Here is a 17319-nt window from a genome sequence, read left to right as displayed (position 1 = left end):
TCTTGGTCTGTGCTTAGACAAATAATCTCAAGGCGACCCAAATCCCCCTGTTCATTCTGAAAACAGACAGTGCCAGAGTGAAACAGAATTAAATTGTTTCTCTTTCATGGCAGCTGAAGTGTAAAAACCATTCTATTCCGATCTTGTGGTCAGAATATCCTGACACCTCATAAATTATCTTAAGGGGTCAGGGCTCAGGGAGGTTTGGGAAGGCTGCGAGTCCACACTGCAGTCAACGTTCTGCGCTGCACGGCAGCAGCGGGAGCGCCTCCTTCCTGGTCTTTCCGATAGGCAGGCACCAATGTGTAGGATGTGGAGGAATGTAGTGTCCTCAGAGCCAGTTTTTATGAATTGGGACAAGCATTTTCCCTCCTTTTATGCTTGTAGGATTTGTATGGCCACAGCAACTACCTTCATGAAGGTTTTAAGGAAGTGAGAAAAGCACAGTGATAGCTTCCACGTTGGACAGAAATTCTAGGGTGGATTTGTCTTAGCAGAAAAAAAGACAGGGGAGGGATGGAGACAATAGAGACATATACTTACACAAGATGAAGAACTAGAGAGAAAAAAATGAATCGAGAAGAGAAAGGAAGGTGGGAAGGGGAAACGTGGGTGACAGGAAGAAAAGTTTTCTTGATTCAGATATACACCCCCAAGCGTGCGCACGCGCACACACACACACTGTTTCTAACACACACACTCTCACAACACACTCTCTCACACACACACATACACACACACACACACACATACACACGCCTCCTCAGCAGAGTGGAACTCTTGGACTTCTCTGACTCCTGGTGAGTTTCTTTTAGCCCCCACATTCATCTGTGCCTTACACACAGTAGGTGCTCCATAAATGTTTGCCTACTGGTAACATCCACATATTGGTCCCCAGAGAAGGAAACAGATTTATTTTGGGAAATTCCAAGTATGTAAAGCAAAGTCATTTGGAGCAAACAGTATTCTGATAGCCTGAACCACCATAAGGTTGAAAGAATCTGGGTATTTGTGGGTGTGTCTGGACATATTGTGTGTGGGAGTGTGAGTGGGTGGTCTGGATGGGTGGGTAATAAGTGACAGGAGGGGCCTTGAAAATATAAAGGGCTCCATAACTACTGTAAAAATAAAACTGGGAATAGCATGCCCAGACCTCCAGTCATGAGGTGACCAAACCTGACCTTGGCAGAGATGAATACATTTTGGAGATGGATTCAAAAATTATTAGTCAATGTTTTTGGTCCCTATGGGCTTTTTTTTTCTTTTTTAAAGAGCAGCTGGGCGGGTTTTTGGCAAGGCAAATGACTGCCACAGCCTGTAGAATTCCAGAGCCCTTCCAAGCTTTTTCTAGACTCTTTTGTATTAATGCTTTTTTATTTCTGGTTCATTGTTTTCCTAATGGGATATGTCTTCTGCCTCCCCTCTTGGACAAAGGATATGATTTCTCACTGTCTCTGCTCTCAATTTCTTCCTTTATGGAAATTTTGTCTTGAGGACATAATTATGATCAGAAATACATTAGAAATGTATTGTTTTTCCTAATTGTGTCATCCCATTCCTGATATCAGCATCTCTTAAACATCAGTGGCTAGTAAAGAGATGGAAGTTAGTAAAACAAGCCACGTCATGGATGGATGATCCTTCTCCCAATTCCTCTGGCCTGGAGAAACAAAAGAAGATCCAAGGCAGAAGACAGTTAAAACCCTGTTCACATCAGGCTTCTAAATAGGTTGCAGTATATGATTTTCTGCAGCTGTCCCAGTGCATAAACATGCTCATTGGAATGTTTTTTGTAATAGTGAAGGGAGGCAGGACAAAAGGAAGTATTGATGGGATGCAGAGGGAAATCCTATACTATCCATACTATAACTGTGGATACCTTACAAGTCTGAGTTGGTATATGTATGTCTTCATACATATATCTACTAATATACCATAGCAAGCTCTATGATATGTAATTTAGATTTTTTAAATTAGAGAAATAGTTCACAAGGTTAGTAACACATCTTTAAACTTTGTGGTTATTTGGGGTATTAGGTGGTAAGTCTTAGAAATAAACTTTCTTAGATGCTGGAGATTACATGCTACAGGTTTAGGCATTAAGGAGTGTCATAAAACTAAAATGTTCTCTAAAAGTACATTGATAACAACCTTCATACTATATCTCTATTTCCTTTACACATCTTTTGAGGTTTACCTAACCATTCCCCAACTAATCAGCCTAATTGTTGATTTCATACAACTACCTCCTTCCTGTAATTGCTGTGTACATTTGTGTGTATTTGTGTTGATTTTGTATATTTTATTTTTCTCATTAGACCATAATCTCATTGGGGATAGGAATCAGTACTTATCAGTACTTTTTTTTTTTTTTTTTGGCCCAGGGTCTCACTCTATTACTCTGGGCTGGAGTGCAGCATCAGGATCTCAGCTCACTGCAGCCTTACCCTCCTGGGCTCAGGCGGGAGTCAGTAGTATTTATTCTGTATCCCCAAGTGCCTGGGATTATTTTGTAAATCCTATGCATAGTCAATAAATGAAGAACATATTCTACTCTCAGAGGAGCAATTTAATGCTAGGTTGGCTTGTTTTACTAACTTCCATCTCTTTTCTAGTCAGTGATGCTCAAGAAATGCTGATATCAGCAATGGGATATCACAATTAAGAAAAAAGTACACTTTTAAAATTATATAATACTCTTCCAAGTCAAGAGTAAATTGCCTATTAATTTTCCATGGCTTTGTAGGTAGCAAAATGGCATTTAAACTGTAGGTATACATTTCTGATCATAAGCAATTATCCATCTTTTAATCAAATATAAACTATCTAGTTACTAAATATTTTAAAGTCACTTTTTCTTGAGGTATTCTTTTTAATTCTTCTTGGAGCATTCTATTGGACCCCCCACTGTCATCATTTCCTGAATTTTGAGCCTGGTCCTATAGTCCAAAGAATCACACATGGACAATCAACTGAATACCTTTGACCTATTTCTGAACAAGGTTCTATGTCCTCTGACACCATTAACCAAAACAACTGACTTTAAGTTCTAGTCCTTATAAAATGCAAAATCGCTGCCCTAGCTCATTACTTCAATCCTCTCCTCAAAATCTTTTGCTGGATTGCAGACTGATTCATGCTTCAGCTCCTTTTCTCCCACTGTAATATTTGGCTATGTGGGTCCTAGACACATTGCAAAATGCATTCTACAGCTTTCCTCCTCTTCTTTCTGGAGATCCAGCATGTCTCCCCTGGCCTATCACCAAACTGCTTCTGTGTGCTGTTCTGCCTATCTGCATTAATACCACCCATCCTGAGCTTAGTTCTCTTATGAGACTCCCTTTATTCAGCTGTCTTTATGGGAAGAACTACTGAATGAATTTAGAATGAATTGCCAATTAATTGGTAATGATGTATTTTGGAAAAATGTGCTCCTCATTCTATCTCTTGGAATATACAATCTTCATCCCAGTGCTTCAAATTCATCCATCTATCCATTAGCCTGGGAGAAAACTATAATTTGTTTTATAAGGAATTCAACCAGGTAGATATGAATTAGTCAGATTCTAACATACAAGATAGATTTTGAACAAAACAATAGGCTTGAGAGGCAGCCAGGCATTGTTGAGAAAGTTTGTTCCAAATAACTTCTTTGCTCCTTTGGCATATGAACAACTTAGCTTGAAGTGCTTATTCTCTGAGAACACCCCTCTAGCCTAGAGAAGATGACTCTTCTGCTACAATCCCCAGGTGAGCTCCATGGCAGCAGAAGGGTAGTAAAAGAAAAGCCCGCCCCTCTTTTGGCTCTAGGGATTGTGAATAAAGGGAGTGGGAGAGTAAATCAGTGAAGCAATCAAACATCTCTCTCCCCATTTACTATAAGGTAAATAGTAAGCTCCAAGAAGCAGGTTAGGATTGGGAGGTGGCCACCTTACAGGCTGCCTTAAACTAAGCTGGGTCATAGTCAAACCAACCAGAGACTGTAGTGAGCTCAGGCAGAAGAAACTCTGAGGTCATCCTTTCCTGAGGCATGCTTGGTTCCCTTGTGCACAGACAAATTCCAGAAAGAACTGGAAATCTGGTTAGGAAACTTGGCAAAGCAGGTGTCACTGTATTGGGGAGGGTGAAACGGTTCTGTAGCAGGAGTTGCAAGGCAGACCCCTCGAACTAGGGCCCAATGATAGTCACAGCCAAACCTCATAAGGGTCTCTAACACCAATAAGAGTTGAGGTGAGGCAGAGTCAGCCAAGAGTCACTGCTGAGCCCGCCAAACCCAAGCTAAGACCTACTAGATGGAAAGTTAAACTGACCACAGACCTCAACTGTTGGATGCCAGTGAGGCAAGCAACACCTGTGTTGACAAGGATGGTACCCCAGAGGCAGAGGGAGGGACGTTGCTTCTGAGAACCCTGACTCTTCCTTTATGGACTTTGAGGTCCCACCAGTCATACTCCTCTTCCTCATTCATTCGTGTATCCCTGCCTTTAACCCAGGGCTGGAAGGCTTTCAAAGAAATTAGAATTTTTTTTTTAACAAAATGATGTTAAACACTTTTAAAATAGACTGTTTATGTTATGGATCAAACGGAATTCCTAAGTTTAACTACATTTTTGGTAATTTTTGTCTCACCTACCTTTTGAGAAACCAGATTGTTTACTGATAAAATACTAAACCTTACATTTTTTGGTCTTTTCATTTGCTCTTCTCATTTAGTGACTCACACCACATGATGACTAGCTGTAGCTGAATAGTTAGCCTTTCCTAGGATATGAATATTTTAATAGGTCATTCTGAGGGGTCCAACTTTGTATACTGAAGGACTTAATTTTAAGGTTTAGAAAAGTTGTTGGCAAACTATAGCCCACAGGCCAAATCCAGCCTACCATCTGTTTTCGTAAATAAAGTTTTTTTGGAACAAAGTCATGATCCTTTGTTTACATATTGTCTGTGACTGCTTCAGGGTTATCATGATGGAGTTGAGTAGTTGCATTAGAGACCATATGTAAGTATAGCTCGCACAGCTAAAAGTGTTTATTATCTGGCTTTTTATAGGATGTTTGTCAACCCCTGATATAGAATAATACGTGGTTTTATTGAGCATCTTGTCCAGTACCCTTTCCGGACAGATGAGGCCACTGAGGCCTGAGAATTTAAGGTACACATCCAAGATCACACAAAATGTAAAGGGAGAGATCAGGATAACAAACAGTGGAGTTTTAAACATGGTGAAAGGCAAGTGGGGGAAATCTGTACAGAGTTGAGGTCTTTTGAACAGTCTCATCTTAAATAATGCTCCGAAGATTGCACGATTATTATGAAAAAGCACACTAACAAACCCAAGAGGAAAATAAAAATAATAAATGAAAATCCCCTTCAACCTGTGAAATCACCTGGATTTTATGACAGTGGAAAAGACTCAGTTCAATTAGTGGCTCTGTGCCCCCAATACTCATAAAACCTGCATTTTGGAACATTCATATGTTCTTGTTATATATTAGATAAATGAGTCCCCAAAGAGGCTCTAGTGTATCAAGTTACTCAGTTTAGAGATTTGGAAAAGAACCTAAAAAATTGATTACTAGACTCCCAAATGAGACTTCAACAACTGGGGGCTGGGGGTTGTCTGTAACCCTGATCTGTTCTAAAAGGCTGTCAGAGAAGCAAGGGCTACATGATTTAGTGCCACCTCCCAGGCTCTTGGAGAAACACTGAGGAACAGAACATAGACCGGTTGCCACATTACTACCTCTGTCTTTCATTCCACTGAAGAGTCCTCTCTACTTGCTTTCATTTTACTTCCTAACTTTATGTTCACTTTTTACCTCCTGTAGTTAGGAGCTGGCCCTGCCACTCCATTGAAATAGGGAGGGTGTTTCAGCCCTCACCTCATTTGACCCCTCTGAGATAGCTGACCTTTTTGCCCACGCCCTTTTGAATAATGTTCTTTCCTCCCTTGGCATCTCTAATGCCCTGTTCATGTGATTCTCCTGACTTGTTGCCTCTCACCAGGCTCATCTTTCATCTGTCCTCCATTCTCAGAGGTGGGCTATTCCTCAGGGTTACAATTTCTATCTTCTTTCTGTCTCTTACATATTCACCTAGGAAATTTACTTATGCTCAGATCTTTAAGTACTAGCTAACTGGGGTTGTCTCCCAAATCTGTTTCCAGTTCACGTGTCTCTTCTGAATGATAGCATTTATTTCCATGTGTCCACAGAACACCTGTAGTCAGTGTGCCACAAGTATCTCAAACTCATGAAGTCCAAAGCTGAAACTATAATCTTTCCCCATACACCTGATACCTTCTCTGGTATTCTAAATTTACTAACCATCTACTCAGCTCTCTCCAGTGACTCCCGGGATCTATAAAGAATGAAGTTTCTAAATTCCACAAAACCTCCCATGACCTGGCTCAGGCTAGCCTCCTTGTATACTTGGCCTCCATTCTGCACACCCTTGCAGTTCCTTACTTTCCTCATTACTATATTTCTATTCCTTTGTTCTCATTGGACTCATTTCCCTGTTGTTAGTTCAATAAGCATCTATTTAACTTCCAAGATGCAGCTCAAGCCCTGCCTTCTCTGTAATCACCCAACAAGACATCGGCCACTAGAAAAGGAAGGCCAGAATCCTTACTTCCTCACCTTTGCACTTTGAAGAGCTCTGGAATTCATCATCCTGACAGAGCAACTATGTGGCAGCAACCTGCTCCTTTTGGGCAAGGCTCTAGCTAACTGCGCAGTTTGTTGTGGAATTTTCCAGTTCTCCCACCCATCTGGGATTATCTTACTAGCCTTGCTTTAATAACTGTGGGCCAAGTGAGTGGTAATTCTTGGAGTAATTTAGTCAGAGTGTTGTCAGTGAACATTCTTCTGGGGAAAACAATGCAATAACTGGAATGGGGCAGTCTGGTTAGGAGCGGAGTGTAGCACATTATTCAGCATTTAGTACGTTACAAAGAGGTAGCATAGTGGGGTTAAAGAGCATGGAGTCTGGAGTCCGAAGGCCTGACTTTGAATTCTGGCTCAGCTACTTACTAGCTTTGTGACTCTGGACAAGTTTGTTAGCCTCTCAGTGCCTCAGTTTTTTCATCTGTAAAATAGAGATGGTGATAATAGTACCCCCCAGATAGGATTGTGGTGAAGGGTATGTGTCTGTGTGTGTGTGTGTGAATATGTATATATATGTGTACACACATATGTTACTTGGGATAATGCTTACTATTTGATGTGTTACCTCTTACTATTTTTAGCTTGTTAGATGACGAAGGGGAAAACCAAATTCAGGAGCCTTGAGAAAGATCATTTGCAACCAGAGGGTTGAGTAGTCTCCCTCTTTTACACCAGTAAAAACAACCAAACTCTCAACTCTCCAATTAAACTGCACACTGAATAACAAGCTTATATACCTTGTGTTTGTTTAGTCCTTTATACTAGGCAAATAACTTTCACTTACTTTTATATTAGGTTACAGTAAAGCAAGAAAAGAATAAACAGACTTTTGAACATACAATTCTTTATTTTATGTGCAAATACTTTGATGAATGTCTCCCTAAATAGTTTGAGAAGCAATTATAGAAACTTCAAACACTTGGGAGTTTCAAACACTATTAACATGAACCACTGTGGACCTCGGTATACATGATCTCTATGGCATTTGCTCTTCACAACCACCAAATCCCAAGAGGTAGCATATGTAGGTTTATTGCCCCTCATTTTCAGTATAAGAAAACAATAAAAAATTAACATACAAGTTCTATTTTCTGACTCCCTGTCTGATGCGCATTCCATTGTTCTTTTAAAAATTTTTAACTTTGTTTTATGTGTATAATATTTTTTTAAAAGTTGGGCTGTGCTGAATCAATTCATACCCTAGAGATTCTATCTAGAGGCCCTCAGTGCCCTTTTGATAACTTTTCCAAATTTGAGAAATTTTATCGTAATTTTATATCTTCATTGTTACTGATGGTGACCAAAAGAAACTAAGGAGAGGTAGGGGATAACAAGAAGTAGAAAATAGTGCAACAAAGAAAACAGATGGTATTATCTATTTGCCTGTTGCTACTTAGCCAAAGCTTTGTTGTGTGATGTTACTATATCTGTCTATATATCTACTTCTCTCTATTTCTAGCACCACCAACTACTCTGTTCCATGCTACCATGATGTCTTGCCTGAATTGCCATGATATCTTCCCAACTGATCTCCCTAAAACCACTCTGACATACTTCTAATATTTTCTCCAATTTGTTGCCAGAGTTACCTTTTCAAAATACAAATCTGATCGTGCCACTCTTCTTTATTTAAATCTCTTCAGTGGATTTCTTTTGGTCTTGAATAAAAGCAAAATTCCTCACTGGGGGCTATAAGACGCTGCGTCATCTGACTCCACCTGCTTATGGTAGAGATTGCAAGCTGTTCAGTAATGCCTATTCCTCTTGTTCCTGTGACAGATGGTTTACAGTTTCCAGATTCCCTTACTGTTAGGACCTAGCCCATAAATACCTTCAGTGTGCATTACTCATGATCTTGCCAGGTGACTTCGATGGCAATACTCATGATGACTTTGAAAGCCACATCTTGAAGATAAAGAGTAGTATCAGCATGAATCTCTGAAGTAGATCCCCAAGGATCTTTCATTACCATCCTTGATCTGTGATTTCTTGGAAGGCTGTATGAGAAAGAAATACATGTTTATTATAACCTATTATGGGGTATATTTGTTTCTGCAAGCAAGTCTACCATAATTAATATGTCATATCTTCTGTCTAATCTATCCACAATACTGCCCATGCCTCATTTCTCCACATCAGCTGAATACATCTTTCAGTTCCTCATCCTTGCCATGCTCTTTTATCCCAGGGGATCTTAGCATATGCTATTAACCTTTCCATTATACTTTCTGGTTAAATCCTCCTCATCTTTCAGGTCTCAGCTCAGGTATAACCACTTTCTGGAAGCCCTCTCTGAACTCAAGTCCCACTATTAGTTAGGCTCATCTCTTCATGTGCTTTTCCATGGATCTTGTGATGGTTGTGACTCTGCATTTGTGTTTGTGCTTGTTTAATTATCTTATGCTCCTCCACTAGGGTGTAAATCCATGAAGGCAAGGACACTGTTTGTTTGGCTTATTTAGCATCTATATAGTGCCTTGACATATAGACAATCAGTAATATTTGTTGAATGAGTGAGTCAGATTGATTTTTATCACTGAGAAAAAAATTTTAAAAATATTTTAAAGTAAAATTTATAGCTGTAAGTTGTGATCCAAAAATGTTTTTTTTTCTCAACATATAATATTATTTGGATGCTTTGTGTTTAAAGACTTTTAATAATTGCTGACATGTCCTAAGATCATAATTTCAGGAAAACAAAGAGATTTGAGGTGACAGCTCTTGATGTGGCAGCCTTTTAGCCAGCCTCAATGGTTTAGCTTACTTGCCCTCAGCATGTTACTTTCCCTGATAGTTGATAACCAAATGCAATTTATGAACAATATATTTCTTCCTGAAGAAACGTCTTGTTTGGGAAAATTTACTAGGTATATTAGTCCATTTTCACACTGCTGATAAAGACATACCCAAGACTGGGTAATTTATAAAGAAAAGAGGTTTAATGGACTCACAGTTCCATGTGGCTGCAGAGGTCTCACAATCATGGTGGAAGGCAAAAGGCACATCTTACATGGCAGCAGGCAAGAGAGAATGAGAGCCAAGAAAAAGGGGAAACCCCTTATAAAACCATTACATCTTGTGAGACTTATTCACTACCACCAGAACAGTATGGGGGAAACCATCCCCATGATTCAATTATCGTCCATCAGGTTCTTTCCACAACACATGGGAATTATGGAAGATATTATTCAAAATGAGACTTGGGTGGAGACACAGCCAAACCATATCACTAAAGAAAAAAATATACAAAGAATAAGTTGTATTCTGGCTGTAGTTTAGTGTAGTGAGGGTAGAAAGAGCATGGGCTTTGGATGAAATAGATCTGGGATCTTGGTCTCTAGTTAGGGTTATAAGATATGTAACTCTATCCCTTGCAACAATTCAGACATGCTTATTCTAAAGAAATATTTATTGTTTGAAATACATATTTAACTAGCTATCCTGTATTTTTATTTGCTAAATCTGGCAACCTTATTTCTTGTTCTCCACTTACCAGAGTTTGGATAGGAATTTTACCTTGAGAGGATTAAGGAAGATACACTATTTGAAATGCTTAGCATAGTGTCAGACACTATGTGCTGACACTTAGTGTTCCAAAAATATTTATTCCTTTTTAGATTCCACATGTAAGTGAGCTCATGTAGTATTTGTTTTTCTGTGTCTGGCTTATTTCACTTAGCATAATGTCCTCCAGGTTCATCCATGTTGTCACAAAAAAGTCAAACTCAAAGAAAGAGAGTAGAATGGTGGTTACCAGAGGCTGGTGGGGACGGGAGGGGTGATGGAGAAAGGGGAGATGTGGGTCAAAGGCTATAAAGTTTGAATTAGACAGAAGGAATAAGTTTTAGTAACCTATTGTACAGCACAGTGACTATAGTTTGCATATTGCAAACCTGCAAAAAGAGTAGATTTTAAATGTTCTTACCACACAAAAATGATAAGTACATGTGGTAATGGATGTGCTAAATAGGTAGATTTAGTCACTCTACAATGCATTTATATATGAAAGCATTACATTGTACCTCATATTTATATACAGTTGTCAATTAAAATGAAATGAAATAAAACATTTCAAATGAAAGAATAAAAGAATTAACAGTATTTAAAACTTTTATACTTATTGTTAAAATATGTTAAAATGAAAGTTACTTTTGTTGCAATACTAGATTCCATTATTTGTAAACATAGGAGCTACCATTGTGTGCCATATTATATACCATGTGTTGTTCTAAGAAGCCCTTCACATGTATTATTTTATTCATTTTTTTTCAATGATCCCATAAAATAGATATGACATTGTCTCCACCGTGCAGATGAGACACAAAGAGTTTGGGTCACTGCCGACGTCACACCGCTCACGGTGGTGCAGCCTCAGATCCCACTGTCAGACTCTGGAGTCTGCTTCTTCACCACCAAGCCATAATTTCTGTCTGTGACAAGCAAGGTCGGGTCCATTATGGATGAGCATCGTTTCATATTTGACAAGACCACTTCCCCTTAGCCCGTTTGTAACCCTGGGGCATTGGTGATGCTGTCCACCTGGTAAATCAACCATCCCTTTTGCACCCAGAGATGATTTTATAGAAATCTAAATATACTTTACTAGGTTTACATGTTAACATTAAAAGAAAAAGAATGTTCTCTGTTTGCCTTTTAGTTGAGGCAACCCTTTGGTTTTATAGGCTTGTTTCAGTAAGTAATTATTCTGGTAATGCCAAGGCCTCCTTTATTGAGTCATAAATGCATCCTGGACAACTCAAAATAACAAGCAGGCCTTTTCCTTTGGGCCTTGCAGGCACACTGTTGGCTAGATGTGAGTTGGCTTGCCTGCCTCTGCAGGTTTCTCTTTCTCTCTGGAAAGCTCCTATGAAACCATGTGAAGCGGGGGAAAGAGGATCAGATAATTGGGATCTTTAAGATGGTTATTATGAAAAATGTTCTGGAACCAATTCAAATACCAATCAGAAACCACATTGTTCTACTAAATCACTTTCAGATGCCATATAAGACACAAAATACAATTATTTCCAGTTTAAAAATATAATGTTCCTTTAAAAAAACACAGCATTTTATTTTATTATTTAAAAAAAAAATCTGCCTTGGCTGGATTTCAGGCCCGTCACAGATGATGTACAGACAGGCTTTGTGCCTTTCCCTTTGGATTCGGGGCCTGTAGACCTCACTGTAATGTATTTTAAAGTTCCTTAAAATGGATGTGACAGCTGTTTTCTTTGTGTATTACTGAAATATACAGAGTTCAGAGGCTCCATGGCTACACTTTGGGCATGTATGTCATTACAGGAATGAAAAAAAGATGATGGCCAAATGCTGTATTAAAATCCCATTAGAAACGCCGGGAGAAATTTATAGCCCCAATGTCTTTTATCTGACAGGTATCAGTTTGGTGCCGTTTTCTTTCTTGCCTTTTCCCCTCCTCCCTCCCTCCTCCTTCTCCTCCCCCTCCTCCCCCTCCTCCTCTCCCTCTCTCTCCTCCTTTCCTTCCTTCTCTCCTTCCTTCCTTCTCTCCTTCCCCTCCCTTCCTCTCTCCCTTCCATCCCTTCCTCTCTCCTTCCCTCTGTTCCTTCTTCCCTTCCTCCCTCTTTTATTACCCTCCAATTCCCTACTTGACCACAGAACATCTGAATGTTGTATATACTGCTATAAAGGCAGTATTACCAGATTTCTGTCAATATTTGCTCCTCTTCCTTGTTTTGTACATTAGACACCTTGAGGTCCCTTTCCCAGATATTTTTCTCCAGCTGAGGATTCATTGAGCCCATGATGGTTTGAGCCATACTGTGATGAGGAATAAGGAGTTAACACACCATGTGATTTCAGGAATGATTTCTGTTACAGCAGTTCCCATGTGATCCATCAGGCTCTGAGCATGAATTTTAATGGGCTCAGAACCACTTCTCTTCCCTGAGGTCACTTGCTTTCAGAGAATCTTCCACAAACTGGTTGGAACCTGAAGAATTTGCTCTGTCAAGAGAGGTATGGATTTTTGCCTTCAGACCTCTAGGGCATGCTGTCACCCTCTGTGGAACAGTAGGGAAATACCAAATCATTACTTCATTAAATATAGAGTTACTTACGGATTAACATGGAAAAACTCAGACCATAAAGCTGCTACAAGGTCTGACAATAGGAGCAATAGGAACCTGGAGGTCTCATTCTGGTCTGGCTTTGCCACTTACAAGCCATGTGGTCATGGGCAAGTTGCTTTATCTCTGTAGGTTCAGTTCATTTAATGATAAAAGGAGGACTGGCTTTGAAATCTCTGATTTTGTGGAACTAACCCAATGGGAGCAGATGGGAAGATGAAATATTGCTGTGAGATAGTGTCACCAAGGATACACAACAGGTTTTTTCCCCAAATGTTATTGGGGAAAAAAGAATAAATAACTCTATACTTCAGGGAACTCAGAGTCACTGATAACACCTCTATTCACTTATCTAATATTTTGTTCATCTCTATTTACCAGCCTAAAAGCCATTTAAGGCCAAGGATGGTGCCACTCACCTCTGTATCCTCACCTCTGTGCCTGATTGTCATGTGTAGGAAAAAAAGCATAAACCTTAGGTGGTATGGAAAATGAGGAAAGGGGAAGAGAAGGAGAAATCCAAAAGATAGGTGGAAAACCATGGGAGCAAATCAAGGCAGGAAATCAGAGAAATCAAAGCCAGAGAGCATCTCAGGAAGAGCTGATGGCTACCAGCATTGAATACCACAGGTAGGCAAAAACATGCTACAGAAGGGTTGAGCAAAAGGCCCTGCAGCTTGGGAATTTCAGTGGTCAGGCTATGGAGACTAGAATAGTTCCTGTATTGTTACTTCACCTTGCAACTTAAAAAAATATATATACAGGCTGCGCACAGTGGCTCACACCTATAATCGCAACACTTTGGGAGGCTGAAGCAGGAAGACTGTTTGGGCCCAGGAGCTTGAGACCAGCCTAGAAAACATGGTAAAACCCTGTCTCTACAAGAAATACAAAAAAATTAGCTGGGGGTGCTGGAGCATGCCTGTATTCCCAGCTATTAGTGGGGCTGAGGTGGGAGAATCACCTGAGTCTGGGAGATCAAAGCTGTAGTGAGCCGTGATCACACCACTGCACTGCAGCCTGGGTGACAGAGGGAGACCCTGTTTCAAAAAACGTAATCTACGTATATATACAGAAATAGGCTTTTATGTTTTCATTTTTATAAATTGGGAAATTTTATACATATATTTCTCTATATCTTGCTTTTTTACTTTTCAAATGCTGTGAAATTCCTCCAGATCATTTAGGAGAGATCTAAACTCTCTAAGTCAGTATTTTCTAAAGCAGTATTTGAAAAAATTTGTATATATTCAAGATGTATAACATGATAATGTGTTATACATAAACATTGTGTAATGATTACCACAATCAAAGAGAACATCCATCATCACCCAGAGTTACCATTTGTATATGTGTGTGTGTGTGTGTGTGGTGTGCATAATAAGGACACTTAAAATCTGATCTTTTGTCGAATTTCAAATAAATAATCAAAAAGTAAAAGCATTATTATCTCTAGAAAACAGGAAGACAGCACTGTCACTTAAGGTTGAATAAATGAAATATTGAAGAAGTTAATTTCACCAAACATTACACAGTAATAGAAGGTAAGTGTCGTGAACCCAAAATATCTGAGAGGTCTCATTCAATTTAGAAAGTTTATTTTGCCAAGGTTAAGGATGCACCCGTGACACGATTTCAGGAGGTCCTGACAACATATGCCCAGGATGGTTGGGGCACAGCTTGCTTTTATACATTTTAGAGAGACATGAGACATCAGTCAATATGTGTAAGATTGGTTCGGTTGGGTAAGGCAGGACAACTTCAGGCGGGGGCTTCCAGGTCATAAATAGACAAGAGACAAAGGTAGCATTCTTTTGAGTCCTTAATCAGCCTTCCACCGAATACACAGTTGAGTCTGGCTGTATGAATCTGCATTTTTACATAAACAATAGGGCAGAGGAAGTAATCAGATATGTATTTGTCTCAGGTGAGCCTCAGAGGGATGACTTTGATTTCTTTCTGACCTTTGTCCACAAGGAATTTCCTTGCTGGCAAATTGCGAGGGAGATATGTAGCTTTTTATCTTTGTAGCTATCTTCTTAGAAATAAAAAGGAAGGCAGGTTTGCCTGACATATTTCCTAGCTTGACTTTTCCCCTGGCTTAGTGACTTTGGGGTCTTGAGATTTATTTTCCTTTCACAGTGTCAGATCTATACTTCTGATGCGTCTTTTAGTTCCCACTCCCTTTAGACTATATTACACACTTCTTACTGACATGAATGGGGCTGTTTACTGAACAGGGGCAGAATGGTCCAGTAATTGGCTAAGAGTACGTCAAGATCCAGCAGATTGATGTACACACCATCATAGGCTTACTTCCCACGACATCCTTGAATGAAATAAAAGGAAGCATTCAAACTACTTGGTAATAAAGAATTAGAAAAAATGGCAGAAGACTAGAATAAGTAGTAAATGACAAATGGGAAGTATGAATACTTGATGACCATTATGTTCAAATGACTATCTCAGCAGAACATTCTGTATCTACAGAAAGGATTGGCTTAAGTAAAGCTATTATGATGGGATTAAATGCTAACTTCAAATTAGAGACCAACTCCAAAACAGAAAAGAAAATGTTTTAAGCAGTACCCTTTATATAATCTGGTATCAGTTTTGAGGAATAACAGAGTACATTCTGAGAAAAAAAAATTGGAAACACCTAGAGGGGAGGGAAATCATGAACTAGAAGTATGGGTTTCTGCATTAAAAATTGTATCAGATTCTTTTTTTGGATAATAGTTTATAATGCTAGTGAGAAAAAAGTGGAGTAGATGTTATTTATTAGAGTTTTTATGGAGTATGTGGTTCAGAAATTGCAAAATTATATTTTTAATTTGTTTTGAGCATTAATTCCACTTGGCAGAGATTAAAATATATTGCAAAGACTGCTTGTAGAAGAACCAAGAAAGGAAGAAGCCAAGGTGTTAGAGTTTAGGAAGCAATATGTTTTACATCTCTTTCTTATAAATATTTTCATTGCTTCTCTGAAAGAAAAATAAATTGGAACATTAATGAAATTGGCATGTAAGTCCTTAGTTTGAGAATGTTAGTGAACGCTAAAGAATGGGCAGAATTGAGAGATGAAATTATTTCTCTTCTTTCTCTGGATTTTAGGAGAGATGAGAAGGAGAAAAATCATTTATTTGTTTATTCATTCAGACATTTATTTCTCCATGGTCACATTGGTGCCATAATAAATGCGACGCAAAGATGTAAAAAGAAAATAGCTACTCTTTATTATTTAAATTATCTTCATCTTAATTTTCTTATCTGTAAAATGGAGATTATAACTGCTAATCCTGAGAGTTATTGTGAGCATTAGATGTGATGATCTATGTAAAACAGCACAATGCTTAGTATATAGGAATGATGTTAATAACAACGATTATTGAGCACTTAGTATGTGCTAGTTACTCTGTTCAATTTTTTGTATACATTAATTCATCTGATGCTGATAACAAGCTTATGGTGGATGGAATCATCTTAATCCCATTTTATTGTTGAAGAAACTGTTGTTTAGAGAGTTTAAGTAACTTGTCCAAGTTTGTAAGGAGTTTGGCTGAGGTTCAAACTCAGCCTGAGAGTCTGACTCCATTGCTCATACCTGGGAGCTATTATGGTTATTACTTTAACTACTAGGCTAAGCTGAAATTGCAGCAATAGGAATTTAAATTCAGATATAACGTTCCTAACTATAGAGATTATGGGAAAAATGGAATGGAAGTTTTTAAAGTATGAAAATCCTGAGAGACTTTTAAGCACATCCCAGACATCAGCTGGGGTCCTGCTATCCCTTGGAGACTTAGGTCAATTTGGTTTAAAATTTCAATTTGGTACCAATACAAGTTTAGAGCTACTTCTACGATTTCTGTGAATTCTCAGTGGTGTCCTTCTTCAAGTTTTCTTTGTCTTAGCTTCATCCTGCATCATCCAGACACAAATTCTACTTTCCCCAAATACGTCATTAGTTTAGTGGTTTTACTGAAGATCTGAGAGGTTATGGGAGAAGTAACATCACACACAATATTACTAATTTCCCGGCCTTATCTTCATTCTTCCTCATTTTACACAAGTGGAAATATGCTTGATAAACTTGCTGATTTCAACCACCTTGTAACCAGGACCCCAGGCAGGATTCTTCCTATTGGCAGATAGGCTGATCATGCCACTGCAGGTGAGGAGACAAACCTCTTCTTCATCATCTAGGTATTCTTCTTAAACCTTGAATTTTCTTTCCATTAACAAAAGAAAATAAAACCAGAATCATCAAAGCTAATGTAAGTCAATCCTTCACCTAAAATCCTCTTGAAAGGTCAAGAGGTCAAAACTAGAAACAGTAAGATTACATTAAAAGTTAGAAATGTTAGTCGGTCTTGGCAGCGAACCTGTAATCCCAGCTACCTGGAGGCTGAGGAAGAGAATTGCGTGGACCCAGGAGGTGGAGGTTGCAGTGAACCAAGATCGCAACACTGCACTCCAGCCTGGGCAACAAGAGCAAGACTCCATCTCAAAAAAAAAAAAAAAAAAAAGACAAAAATGTTTCC

The 17319-nt window shown here is 38.9% G+C and overlaps 2 long non-coding RNA genes across 4 annotated transcripts in view; one reads left to right on the top strand and one right to left on the bottom strand.

Annotated features, from left to right (window-relative positions):
• The window catches only part of LOC108527261 (uncharacterized), a 74820-nt gene that overhangs the window by 32064 nt on the left and 25437 nt on the right, over positions 1 to 17319 (top strand). The window lies entirely within an intron of this gene.
• LOC108527262 (uncharacterized) overlaps positions 16892 to 17319 on the bottom strand; it is a 2769-nt gene continuing 2341 nt past the window's right edge. Inside the window, exon 3 of the long non-coding RNA XR_001884766.1 lies at positions 16892 to 17006. This is a non-coding gene — a long non-coding RNA (uncharacterized LOC108527262). The remainder of the gene's footprint in view (positions 17007 to 17319) is intronic.

This window comes from Rhinopithecus bieti, unplaced genomic scaffold (assembly GCF_001698545.2).
Source record: "Rhinopithecus bieti isolate Rb0 unplaced genomic scaffold, ASM169854v2 scaffold_4101, whole genome shotgun sequence".
NCBI lineage: Eukaryota > Metazoa > Chordata > Mammalia > Primates > Cercopithecidae > Rhinopithecus > Rhinopithecus bieti.
Note: the sequence above shows the minus strand (reverse complement) of the source record. Positions and strands in the feature narration are given on the sequence as shown.